Source organism: Triticum urartu, chromosome 2, assembly GCF_003073215.2.
Source record: "Triticum urartu cultivar G1812 chromosome 2, Tu2.1, whole genome shotgun sequence".
In the NCBI taxonomy this organism is placed as follows: Eukaryota; Viridiplantae; Streptophyta; class Magnoliopsida; order Poales; family Poaceae; genus Triticum; species Triticum urartu.
The window spans coordinates 690,244,767-690,259,340 of record NC_053023.1 but is presented as its reverse complement, the minus strand read 5'-3'; the positions used below and the strand labels follow the sequence as shown (position 1 = coordinate 690,259,340).

Here is a 14,574-nt window from a genome sequence, read left to right as displayed (position 1 = left end):
TATTATTTTAGAAAAAATAGCTAATTTATTATGCTCCCTAATCTTGGACCTCTCCCATTCAAATGGGGTATTTAATTTGGAATTTGTTTCACCATTTTGACAGGGTCAATGAATTATTAAATCAATCGACAACAACCAGCCTATAAAAACATACAGTCCGTGCATCCTCTCACCACCTAGAAAAAAACACCAATATGTGATATTGTAACACCAATATAATATATGCATCCATCAACCTAAAAAATGTCCCCACATAAATATGGATTGATTAGCACAGAAATACAACAATATAAATAAAAAGAAAACACACTTCATCATACCCCCCACTCACCAAACCAAATACTCCTCGGTTTCAAAATATAAGGCGTGTTAGTTTCTTAAAATAGTCAAATTTATTAAACACTAACCAAGTTCAGAGCCGAAAACATCAACATCCGCAATATTAAATAAATAACATACGAAAAATCATTTCACGAGGAATCTAACAATACCAATTGGTATTATGAATATTGATACATTTATCTACAAAATTGGTCAAACTAAAACAGGTTTGACTTTTCAAAGACTACACCTTATATTCTGAAACACATGGAGTAGAAAATTTATGAAAATCCAACAACATCAATGACGCAGCAAAGGTCGCCCAATCCTTCTACATGAAGATGATGCCCAAGTGCATGCCAAATTTGGCGGCCCTGTCTCTTGGAGGTCCTCACAGGTATAGGGTGTGCATGTGCGTGTTCATGTGGATGAGTGTACATGTGTGTATGTGAGCGCCTGCATTTGTATTGTATTTCTAAAAAAATTATGAAGGTTTGCTCACACAAACACATGGTGCAACTGCAAGTGCAAACAAGTATCTAACAACACAACAAACTAACTAGAAAAATGTTGCTTTGAAAATACTAAATCGATGCAATCATGAAATTTGGACCTTTTTCGCAACATCACAACTCGAGGACTAACCTAAGTCGACCAATTTCTCTCGTTTGACAACCAAATGACATAAGAAACACACAATAACTATTTCGTAAGTAATAGTCCATGAAACGTTGATAGCACAAGTTAAATATAATGGAATTTGGTCTAGAATATGACGCTCAACAAAAATTCCAATCTGGTGAGCTTTATACAAAGAAAGCATTACTCCCTTCATTCCTTTATGTAAGAGTATATGGTAGTAAAACTAGATACAAAGCCTCGTGTATCAGATGACCAGAGCAACTGGACTTTGTCTTCTGAAGACGTTGGTGAGCTCTCCAATACTTGGACACATTGTTGTATGTTGGTTCTTTCAGACCACCCTTCGTTTTGACCCTAGATATTTGCCACTACAAGAAGCCAAGCATGGGCTGGCTTGTTAGGAGCCGCTGTGGATGTGGAATACAGAAGCCAACCAAGGCCAGCGCCAGGACGCAAACCGAGGGCAAAACCGCATGGCGTACGCGCGAGGCACGTCGCTTCATGTTGCGTGATATTGGAGTCCTGCCTCGCTGCATCCGTACGACCTGCTTGCGAACCTGACAAGTATCAAGATATGTGATATTGTAAATTGTAAAAAGAATGTTGTAAACTTCAAAGCACAATAAGGGTCAAAGCACAATAAGGCCAGATTGAGCTATTTTAACATGATCCAAAATAGATATGGGTCATCTAACGTCTAATATTACTCTTACCTCTTGGAGGTAAAACGATTTCTATGATGGTGTAGGGCTAATATGAACATCCTATATTGCAAACCAGGAAACAAACTATATATCGCTAATAAAATCTAGCATCAAATAAGGGAAGATATAGCAATATCAATTAATGCTCTCTCTATCTTCCATATTTGGTTGTGTATAACAATTTTCAATGTTGGCATGTAAAATATATACCAGTAGGAATAAAGATTGTTGGTATAAAATAGTTAACAAATATATGTTGTAGAAACACTTGAGTAATTTAGAGCAAGAGAATGGCATTAATACACATATAAGAGTATGTGTGTTTTTGTAAGTAAATAAATATATTATCAATCTATTACCAAAAATTTTAGATAGGCGTACTAATTCTGAAAATATAGCCATAAAATATTTATATTTGAACAATTTTGTAGTACACGGAATAAGTACAAGAATATAAATATAAGATATTCAACTTGAAGTATCTCTATAATGCACATACATTTACCTTCTAAAACTGTAGGACGTGATAAGGAGCATTGGAATCATATTTCAACTTATAATATATATGCACACATAGAATAATATTTTATTTTCAAGCATGTAGTAGCATATATATATATATATATATATATATTATATAGAGAGAGAGAGAGAGAGAGAGAGAGAGAAGAGTATAATCTGTCAAAAGTATTTGCTTTTAGTCTTGCTGCAGTGTTTGTATATCCCAATTTATCTTGACAGTTGAGATCAAATTGCATCTTAAAATTTCTCTGATGAGATTAAATTGTCCCCACTGGCACTGCATATGCCTGGTCTGATCACACGCCCTTGGGTGCCAGTATCAGCGCATAAAAACAGTTATATACATCTCTAAAATGCAAACACAAAACAGAGAAAGTAGTAATAACAGAGCACAAATGGTATGTTGATTCATCTCAAAGTCCAAACCATGTGGTGCAGATTAAAAAACTAGGCGAAAGATGATGGATACGGATGTTTGTAGAATTCATAGTGCAAACCATCATGTGGGAATATTGGTCAAAATAATGAGAAACATTTGCCCACTGCGATTATGTTCCAGTAAGTTCTAACATAAATTTATTTAAAGACAATTCTACCATAAATTACACGTACCCCTATTGACGACGGCAGATTCTGTTTCAAAATATCCACCATCACCCCCGGATAGCGTGTCATGAGGTGCTTGAATCCATTGGGGTCTCTTTGGCGTCGAGCACATCCTGCGACGACACAAATGCGATGCAAGCATTTTTGAGAAGGACGCGGTCATACCACTCTGCCAAAGTTAGGGCGGTTGCCACTGTTTGCTCGTTTATGTTTTGGCATAGTTTCCCTTCGCACATCGTCGCTAGCCTGTCCAGGCCATATCGAACTCCGACAACAAATGTTGCAGCGTCGCGTTTTTCTCAAGATCACACCATGTGGGAGCGTATCCGTGTACATGAAATAAAGAAGCGCCTCAAAGATGACGGGGTCCATGTCATCAACCTTGACGGGTTTTGTAGGGTCCTCCTTTAAGCGGAGGCGTGGGCGCCACCGCCCGCCTTCCACCCGTCGGGGTAGAACGTGATGTCCCACTCGCAGCCGCCGACGAAGAATGTGCTCGACGAGACAAAGTTGCCGGCGCCCATGCCGTCTAGCAGCGAGAAGCCCGTCACCTCAAAATTGTGCGCCGCGGTGTCGCCCTCCGTAAAACTCGTTGACCACGTCTCGGGCACATCCTGCTTCACCGAAGAAAACGCAGAACCGATGGTGTTTCCCATCGGAATAGGTAGGAGATCGGGCGAAGGGCGACGGGCTGGTGCTGCAGGTTCGTGACATACGCGTCGCTTATGTATATATTATGCCAAAAGTGTTCAGAGTTCACGTCGCGTACGCACGGACATATAGATGGAATATAATCCTCCAAAAAAGAGGGTTTCCTGATATTTACCCTGGTGCAATTCTGTAAGGACAGAGTTCACGTACCGTACGAGAGCGGCTGGTGTTGGAAGGCACCGGCAGGCGGCAGTGCCGTCAGCAACCGGGTCTCGCAATGATTTTTTTTTTTTTTTTGCGAAATCTCGCAATCAAAATTTTTGCCACGGATCAGGCCCTCGATTGCGTTTGCTTAGCTCTGGATTAGATGGGCCAGGCGGCCAGCAATTTTGTTTCGAAAAGAAAACTTGGCAAAAAAAATTCTCTCTTTTTTTTGTATACAAGGGTCGAATTGCCCTTGCTTAATGCATATACCTGCCGTTCAACAAAAATATTTTTCCTAAGAAAAGACACCCAAGTCATCTTAATAAATCTGATAATATCAAGGAACATAGAGTACGACGGAGACAGAAAAAACACAAACAATCAACAACAACAAAAAAACCATGCTGGCCGTCTTATTCCTACGGCTGCTAAAAGGGCGCTCCGCCGGCTCCGCTCCGCGGAGAGTGGCCGAACAGGCGCTTATTACAAAGATATTCCACCTGTTTCTTTTTATCTTGTATGTAAGATTTGCCTTAAGTCAAACTTTGCAATGTTTGATCAAATTTATACTAAAAATATCATCATCTACAATACTAAAGATCTACAATATGAATTCCACAAGGCACCTAATGATATTAATTCTAGTGTCGAGGCACCCTTCCAGCCCAGTCATACTCATCATACATCGGAGCTGAGCGTATACAAATTTCGTACAGGACTGTATGAGCGGAGCCCGAGGAGCCAAGCACGGCTTGCCTCGTTCCCATCCTATGTAAAACAACGGCCGTTGTGCATGTAAAAATAGAGGCCAACAAAGGGGGTCAGCGCCAGGACGCAGACGGAGGGCAAAACTGCACGGCGAACTCGCGAGGACCACAGCTTCATGTTGCGTGATCTGGGGATCCTACCCGGCTGGCTCCGTGCAGCCTGATTGCAAACCCAAAGACAGGAAACAAGGTATGCAAAGTTGTAATAAACTGTAAAAAGAAATTGAAAACTGTGTAAAGCACAATGAGGTCAGGTTGAGAAAACTATCTAGGCATCTACTCTAATCATACGCCCTTGGGGTACCAGTATCAGCGCATGAAAACAGAACAGATATATATGCTATGCTAATTCAGCCCAAAGTCCAAAGTCCAAACCATGTTGTCCAGATGAAAATAACCCGGCAAACGATGATGTATATGGCTGTTTTTAGAATTCATAGTGCAAACCATCTTGGGAGAGGCTCAGAAAATAAAAACAGATACTGAATGCGACAATCTTTTGTTATGAAAGAAATTTATTCAGAGAAAATTCTAGCATAAATTACGCATACCCCCGGTGAAGACAGCTTCTGTTTTAGGATATCCACCAGGGCCCATGGACAGCTTCTCATGAGGTGCTTGAATCCATCGGTTTCCTTGACGACATCGAGCACATCCTGCGACGACACAAATGTGATGCAAGCATTTTTCAGTCGCACGCGATCATGCTGCTCTGCTAAAGTTAGGGTGGTCGCAACTGTTTGCTCGTCTATGTTTTGGCATAGCTTCCCTTCGCAAATCGTCACCAGCCTGTCCAGTCCATATCAATCTCCGACAGCCAACAAACACCACAATATCCCGGTTTTCTCAAGATCGCTACCATGTGGGAGTGTATCAGTGTACATGAAATGAAGAAGTGCCTCGAAGATGTCGGACGTCATGTCATGAACATTGACGGGTTTTGTAGGGTCCTCCTTTGTCATTGGGTCCAAAAGCTCTGCCTTGAAGGCCGGCGGCCATGCCGCCAGAATGTGTTGATGAGCACGGAACAATTTCTCACCCACGACGAACGCTACATCCACGCCGTCCTCGTCCTTCAACATCCTTCCAAAATCTTCGTGCAGATTTGACGGTGGGGTTAGGATGGTGAAGGCGCGCACCTCTTCGGTGCGATGCTTCCTCTTGACAGTCAAAACACACCTGATCGTCACACAGTCGCCGTTGCGGGATACCAACCGTTGCAGCTTGGACTTCTTGACGAAGCGCTCATAGCCCCAAAAGGTACCTGTGGATTTGAAGACATGCTCTAGGCTACACTTGCTCAAACACTTGGCCGTCCTTGCCCAATAAACTCAGGGTGTAGCTGGTCTGCAACCCTGGCAGTCCGTGAAGCCAGTCCGTACTAGAATGCCGTAAGTGTAGCATTTTTGGCAACCCTGGTTCTCCTTTGCACAGACGCAAGAAGGCCCAGGCGTGGGCACCTCCGTCCACCTTCCACCCATCTGGGTAGAAGGTGATGTCCCAGTCGCAGTCGCCGACTTTGAACGTGCTCGACGAGACCAAGTTGCCGGCGCCCACGCCGTCGAGCAGAGAGAAGCCCGTGACCTGAAAACTGTGCGCTACGGTGTCGCCCTCCGTAAAACTCGTCGACCACGTCTCCGGCACGCACTGCTTAGCCGGAGAAGAGCCGACGGTGTCTCCCATGGCAAAAGGTGGGAGATCGAGCCAAGGGCAACGGGCTGGCGCTGCAGGTTCGTGACATACGCCTCGCTTATGTATTCAGCAGGAACAGGGTACCTATGCCAAAAGTGTTAAGAGTTCAGTTCGCGTACGCATGGAGAAGATGGAATATAATCCTTCAAAGATGGTTTCCTGATATATTCTCTGGTGCAATTCTGTAAAGACAGAGTTCACGTTGGGTACGGGAGCGGCTGGGATTGGAAGGCAACGACAATGCCGTCAGAACCAGGAGCCATCGCCCGCGCGCCTTGGTCGGACGTGCCGAGAGGGTCGTGCCATGAAAATTCTTGCCACGGACCAGGCCACCGATTGTGTGTCCTTAGTCTCCCTGCATTCCAGATGGGCCAGCAATTTTGTCTCCAAAAGAAAACATGGCCAGAATTTTTCTCTATATAAAAGGGTCGAATTGCTTTTGCCTAATGCATTACCTGTTGTTCTACAGAAATATTTCTTTTCTAAGAAAAGACAACCAAAGCATATTAATCTTTTGTCCCTTCGTGATTTTTGTATTACTCATGTTAATCAAAGTCAAAATAAAGTTAGTGATAGTTTAGCATATTTTGCTCGTAGCGAGGGTAGAACCATGACTTGGCTTGGTTCGGGACCTCCAGATGCTTTGGAGTTGGCAGCAATGGATTGTAAGGACTTGATGCTTTGAGTAATACAAATTTCTACCCGCAAAAAAAAAACCAAAGCATATTAATAATGTGATAAATATCAAGGAACATGGAGTACGGCGGAGAGAGAAAAAACACACACAATCAACAACAAAAACATCAATATATTGCAAAGCATAGGTCATATATGTTCTACTAGTGTATGCTATGTCCGACCAAAATCACGCGAGAGCTAACATTGGCACAAACTCGGCTCATTTTCGACCTGAGCTACAAAATAGACTCATGCTCTGCTAATTTATTTTGGAATCAATCCCGGTGTAGCTAAAAGACGATTTGCTGTGAGAAGGCGCGTACAACGGGGTGTGGCACAGGCGGCGCTCACTTGTAGAAAAAAGGCCTATAGTCCCGGTTCGTAAGGGCCTTTAGTCTCGGTTTCTGAACCAGGACTAAAGTGTCGGTACTAATGCCCCGACCCTTTAGTCCCGGTTCAATCCAGAACCGGGACTGATGGGCCTCCACGTGGGCAGTGCGCAGAGCCCAGTCAGGAGACCCTTTGGTCCCGGTTGGTGGCATCAACCGGGACCAATAGGCATCCACGCGTCAGCATTTCTGTGGCTGGGGTTTTTGTTTTTTTTTGAAAGGGGGGGGTTGGGGTTTTGGGGGGTTAATTTAGGTGTTTCATATATTGTATTAGCTAGCTATAATTAATAGAGAGAAGTGTCCTCTCTTATGTCCGTGCTTGATCGACGCTACGCATTATACATACGTATAGAGAGGACTAGACACGCTGGCTAGCTAGTAAGCAAACGAAGGAAACAGAAGATCGTCATGAACATATATGCATACAGAGAGAAGTGATATCGACCACCTCTCCTTCTCCGAGAGATTGGTCGAACAACAAGTTCTCGTATATCTATCTGACACTACCGGCTACATATATACAATAATTATCTCTTACAAATATAATCATACGGACTCAGGGTCCACATAGAATTCTCCGTCTTCAGGGATCACGTGGTCAAGAAAGAATGCCGCCAATTCCTCTTGAATTGCTCGCATGCGAGCTGGTGCTAGGAGTTCATCCCGCTTCCGAAACATCTAATTTAAAGAAGGGGGTCAATACATATATATATATGAATGAATGAAACTCAATACAAATGATGGTAATAAAATAAAATTGTGAATGTTGTTATTTACGTACTTTATATTGTTCGTCAGAGTACCCGCCCCGCTCACAGGTCGTGTGGCGGATGGACTCGCAGACGTAGTATCCACAGAAATCATTCCCTTGTTCCTGCCACAACCACTTTACAAGAAATAGAGGTCAATCAAACTGATAAGCAAGAATGCTAAATGGTATTGATGAAACTAGCGCTTGAATCACTAGGAGATGCGCGGAACATGCTACTATAGTACTTACTTTCGGGTGTCTAAATTCCAGCTCCTTCGGCAGTCTCGGAACTGTTTTGGTGAATTTTCTCCAAACCCTGCCGGACAAAGAAAACAATTACTTGATATCAGGAAATGAACAAAGTTGCTGATATGGTGGATAATGATCGATTTAACTTACTTCTGGAGTATTTGAGTCATGTCTACATAGTCCTAGGGATCTTTTCGTTTTGAGTCTAAGACGGTTACTAGTCCCTGCTCAAGCTTAATCTCTAGGAGAATATAGTGGAAACTGCACACACATGCATAACTCATGAATTACATTACTATAACCTTGACTAATATATAAGGGAAACCGAATACGCACAAGACAGTAACACTCACCTGAAGTTGTAAGGAAAGAGTATTATATCTTTGTTTTGATTTATTACGAACGATCGTAGCAAGTTGGCCTCGGTAGCTGCGGCATGAAGTTTAACCTGAGTTGCATCTATGAGATATGTGTTAATGAACCCAATATCACCGACTTGTCTTTTATTCAATTCGGCGATCTTCAATCTGCATAATATAGTGAGGATGATTATAAATACATGCAATGAAAGAGCTAAGCTATATAGAGAAACTTAATGACAGAAGTAGTACTACTTACAGACAGTAGCAGGCGACCGTTGTTCTATCGAGGGTCAATTGATTGAAAAACTGATAGAACTCCTCAAATGGAACAGGCAACAGATCAATTCCAACGAGGTCATGCTCCTTTTTAACTTTCACATAAAAAGTACTCCTCCTCCCAGAGTCTCTGCAGATTTTCAAGTACCAATCATGCAATCTTCGCATCATCGTTGATAGAGATCTTTCATCTTTGACGAGAGGCTTCCCGTACTTGTATCTTTGTATCTGCACGTCCATGGGTTCATAATGTACTTCGTCGGGCAGGTAATCTGCAAGATTGCTATAACTGGGCACCATCCTCGGATCATTAGCGACGTTGTGGCTAGGCACCTTGAGCGGGGGGCACGATTGCTTCGCTTGTTCGCCGAGCTGGGCAATTTGTTTCCCAGCTCGTCGTTCTTTCAGCCTTTGATCACTGACAGTACTTCCCGACCGCTCCGCTTCGGCAAATTCCTTTCCAATAATGTGGTCATAGTTTCCTTTCGGCGGATCAGACTTCGGTGGTTTTGTCAGGGCAGCCAGAGTGCGCTTCACTTTCACCCGATCTACCTTCTCCTCCGGAGGTGGATGTTTCTTTGCTTTCACCCCTTCAAAGAAGTTCCTTACTTCTTCTCGCGCGATCTCGGCGTTCTCCTCCAGGGTCCTCTCATATGGTAACTTCTCTAGAGTCTTCAGAGAAGGACCGGATCTGTATGTCCTCCTGCCTCTGGTTGTACTGCTAGACGCCGACCGAGCAGACGGAGCGGTTGTCTTCTTTACTTGCTTAAGAGGCGGGGGAGAAGGACTACGACGTGCCGGAGCAGCTGGAGCGGCGGCAGGTCTCTTCCGCCCTTGCTGACGAGGCGGAGAAGGAGGAGGCTGGCTGCTCGGGCGCGTCGGCGCAGGCGGAGAAGGAGGCGGAGTGCCGCCACGCGCCGGAGAAGGAGCCGGCCGAGGGCCCTGATCGTCACTCGCCGGAGGAGGAGGCAGTGGAGGCGGAGTGCCCTGACTCGCCGGAGGAGGAGGAGGAGGCGGTGGCGTCCAGTTCGGAAGGTTGATGAGCTCCTTCCGCCATAGGCATGGAGTCTTCAGAGCAGACCCCAGCCGAGTCTCCCCTTCACCGGTAGGGTGGTCAAGCTGGAGGTCCTCAAATCCCTCCGTTATCTCATCCACCATCACCCTAGCATATCTTTATGGAATCGGCCGGCAGTGAAAAGTTGCGTCGGGTTCAGTAGGATAAACAGAGCCAACAGCCGCCTTGACCTTCAAATTCATCCATTGCGTCATAAGGTGGCAATTTTGAGACTCCGTTATAGCATCCACGGGATAGCTGGCAGGAGCCGTCAAGGCATGCTCCGGCTGAAGCAGCTCGGTGGAAGCCACGCTGCTTCTGCGCTGAGATGGCGAGGTAGCTTCGGGGGAGGCATCGGCAGTACGTTTGCTGCGATTTGCTTCTCGTTCCTCTATCGCGTCTACCCTTTCTTGCAGCGCCTGTATTTGGGTCTGTTGCACTTTTTTCCTCCTCTCATGGGATTTGTAACCGCCTGCGTCCGGAAACCCAACCTTCCACGGAATGGAGCCTAGCGTACCTCGTGTCCGTCCAGGGTGCTCAGGATTCCCGAGGGCCATTGTGAGCTCGTCGTTCTCTCTGTCTGGAAAGAACGTCCCTTCCTGCGCTGCTTCAATATACTGCTTAAGCTTACTGACTGGTATGTCCATTTGATCGTTCGTCCAAATGCACTTCCCTGTTACAGGGTCCAGGGTTCCGCCAGCCCTGAAGAACCAAGTCTGGCAACGGTCTGGCCAGTTAATTGTCTCTGGTTCGATCCCTTTATGAACCAGATCATTCTCAGTCTTGGACCACTTAGGCCGGGCTACGAGGTAGCCACCTGACCCCGTGCGATGGTGAAGCTTCTTCTTCGCAGCATTTTGCTTGTTTGTCGCCGACTTCTTACTCTTTTCTGATGTCTTGTGGGCCACAAATGCGGGCCAGTGATCTCTGATCTTCTCATATCTGCCCTTGAATTCTGGTGTCTCATTATTTTCGACAAACTTATTCAGCTCTTTCTTCCACCTCCTGAATAGTTCTGCCATCCTCTTCAGAGCAAAAGACTTGATTAATTTCTCTTTAACTGGGTTCTCTGGATTATCCTCAGGCGGTAGGGTGAAATTTGACTTCAGCTCAGTCCAAAGATCATTTTCTGCATATCATTGACATAAGACACCTCAGGGTCTTCTGTAGCCGGCTTAAACCATTGCTGGATGCTTATCGGGATCTTGTCCCTAACCAGAACCCCGCACTGAGCAACAAATGCGCTCTTTGTCCGGAGGGGTTCAATAGGTTGGCCGTCGGGCGCGATTGCTATGATCTCAAACTTTTCATCCGAGCTCAACTTTTTCTTCGGGCCTCATCTCTTTACCGAAGTTGTGCTCGATCCGGAGGGCTAGAAAAAAGAACAAAGACTTAATTAATATGTGTACATACCAAAACAATGAATGCATCAATCAGCTAGTCAGCATAGGCTTAACTAATATATATACCTGGCCGGACTCGGTTTGGTCACCGGAGCCGTCATCACAGTCTCCTTCTTGCACCGGCATTGGGTCACCGGAGCCGTCCTCATGTTCTTCTTCTTGCACCGGCATTAGGTCACCGTAGCCAGCTTGTTCACCCTCTCCTTCCAGACCATCGGTTTCGTTGAGAAACAACGAGATGGCATCACTTCCTTCTGCGATTATGTCCCTCAACAACGCTTCTTTTGTTGCTTCGTCTAGGGCGGTGTCCATAGTTTCTACAAATATTTACAACATGGCAATTATTATTCAAACATGACAGATGGATATATTAGTGCCAAACGTAGAACTAGCTACCTAATCATAGTAAGCTATCGGGAGGGGGTATATATCGACAACGACGACACTACATCTATGTCCCTCGACGACCCTCGTTCCCGATAAAAAAAAGAGGAAGAAGAAGAAAAAAAGAGGAGAAGAAAGAATAGAGGAGAAGAACTCCTCTATTCTTTCTTCTCCTCTTTTTTTTCTTCTTCCTCTACTTTTTTTATCCTCTTCTTCCTCTCATGTTCGAGAGGATCGCCGAGGGGTCGGGAGGTTGCCTAGTGTCAAAGGATTCAACAAAACCATGTCTTCATCATTAGGCGACAGTAACATGTGCATGATGGTACGAAGCTCTTCAAAGTTGTTCTGGAACGGAGTCCCAGATAGGATAATTCGCTTTTTGGTACAAAGTTCAAAAAGAGCCTTCCGAATATCGCTATTTGGAAGGCCTTTGCTGAATTCGTACCAAAAGGCGGATTATTCTATCCGGGACTCCATTCCAGAACAACTTTGCAGAACTTCGTACCAACATGCCCTGGTTACTTCCGGCTAATGATGAAGGCATGGATTTTCTCTTCTTCTACCCCTCGGCGATCCTCGACCCCTCGAACCCTCGACGACCCTGAAACCCTCGACCCTTGACCCCTAAACGACCCTCGACCCTCTACCCTAGTTCCCGACCCTCGACCAATAGAGGAGAAGAAGAAAGGAATAGCTAGAGGAGAAGATCGAAGAAAAAAAAGAAGAAAAAAAGAGGAGAAGAAGAAACGAATAGTGGAGAAGAAGAGAAAATAGAATATATATTCTATTTTCTCTTCTTCTCCACTATTCCTTTCTTCTTCTCCTCTTCTTTTTCTTCTTTTTTCTTCTTCTTATTTATTTCTCCTCTTCTTTTCCTCTCCTCTTCTTCTTTCTTTCCTCTTCTTATTTTCTTCTTTCCTATCCTTCTTTTTCTAAAATTGTAACTTTTGCATATATAAAACTTTTCTAAAATTGTAACTTTCTATATAAAACTTTCCTATCGGGAGGGGGAGAAGATCGAAGAACAAAAGGAGAAAAAAAAGAGGAGAAGAAGAAAAAATAGAATTTTTTTTCTATTTTTTCTTCTTCTCCTCTATTCCTTTCTTCTTCTCCTCTTCTTCTCCTTTTTCCTCTTCTTTTTTTCTCCTCTTCTTCCCGACCCTCGCCCCCTCGAACACTTGGCGACCCTCGACCCTCTACCCTAGGTAGTTCCCGACCCTCGCCCCCTCGATCCCTCGAACACTCGGCAACCCTCGACCCTCGACCCTCGGCGACCCCCTCCCCCAATCATGTCGAAGTTATCGGGGAGGGGGTATATCGACCCCCCTCATGTCGAAGTTATCTGGTACACACATATACATACATACACATATACACTACACACATGCATACATACACATACATACACATACATATACATATCTGCATGCACACACATATACACTGCACACACATACACATACATACACATATATATACACTACACACATGCATACATATATCTCAAAAAAATTAACAGAGGCGGGCGGCGGCGGCAAGCGGAGCGCGGCCAGGCGGCGGCGCGGCAAGTGGAGCGCGGCCAGGCGGCGGCGTCGAGGCAGAACACGACGGGCGGCGGCGGCGAACCAGCGGCGGCGCGGCAAGCGGAGCACGGCGGGCAGAGCACGGCGGGCAGCGGCGTCGAGGCGTGGCAAGAGCACGGCGGGCAGCGGCGTCGGGGCGCGGCAAGAGAGCATGGCTGGCGGCGGTGGCAGGGCGCGGCGGGGGGAGAGGAGGAGAGGAGGGGAACGGCACGGCGGCTCACAGTGGGAGCGGGCCGGGAAGGCGTCGGGGTAGGGCTCGGCGGCGGCGGCGAGGACGGCGAAGTGGAGAAGCCTGACGGCGTCGGGGCAGGGCTCGGCGGTGCCGGAGGCGACGATGAGGGGCAGGGCTCGGCGGCGGCGACGACGCGAGAGGGGCAGCCTGCCGGCGTCGACGATGAGGAATGGGAGCAGTTGGCGGAAATTTCCCCAAGTGTTGTATATATAGCCAGAGCAATGGTCCCTGTTCGTGGCACCAACCGTGACCAATGCCCCCCTTTAGTCCCGGTTGGTGCCACCAACCGTGACCAATGCCCCCCTTTGGTCCCGGTTCGTGGCACCAACCGGGACCAATGGCCTTGTGCTGCCCCGCGCCCAAAAGTTTAGTCCCACATCGCTAGTTGAAGGGCGCCGGCACTGGTTTATAAGCGCTGGTGTGCCACCCCATTCGAGCTCCTCTCTAATGCAGGCTTTCGGGTCTAAACTTGCTACTGCCTATGGTTCTATTGGGCCTTCTGCGGGCCTGAATCCTGGTCCATGTAGGGTTTTTAGTCGTATTCAGGCCGTGGAGGCCCAGTAGGAGGCATTTTTTTGGTTTTTTCTTTTTTATTTCTACATTTTTTTGGTTTTTTATTTTTTTTATTTCTACTTAAAACTAAATACTTACAGTTTTTTAGTGATTTCCTTTTGCTTTTAGGTCACAAAAATTATAAACTTTCTGTTAGTGCCATTAGTTTTAAATTTTGAATAGTTTAAATTTGAATTTTTAAAAATTTGTGTGAATCACTAGTTTATGAATAACTTTACTATAAAAATATAATTTTTTTCTATTTATTTTTTATTTATACTTAAAACAAAATACTTTTAGTTTTTTAGTGATTTCTTTTTGATTTTAGGTCACAAAAATTATAAACTTTCTGTTAGTGCCATTAGTTTTAAATTTTGAATAGTTTAAATTTGAATTTTTAAAAATTTATGTGAATCACTAGTTTATGAATAACTTTACTATAAAAATAGAATTTTTTTTCTTCTTTGCTATTTATTTTTTATTTATACTTACAATTAAATACTTATAGTTTCATTTTAGGTCACAAAAATTATATTCTTTTTGCTATTGAAG

General features: G+C 44.9%; 1 pseudogene; it reads right to left on the bottom strand.

The window, feature by feature from the left end:
• Positions 1-3,202: 3,202 nt before the first annotated feature.
• LOC125537923 lies at positions 3,203-6,100 on the bottom strand (annotated as a pseudogene).
• Positions 6,101-14,574: the final 8,474 nt, after the last annotated feature.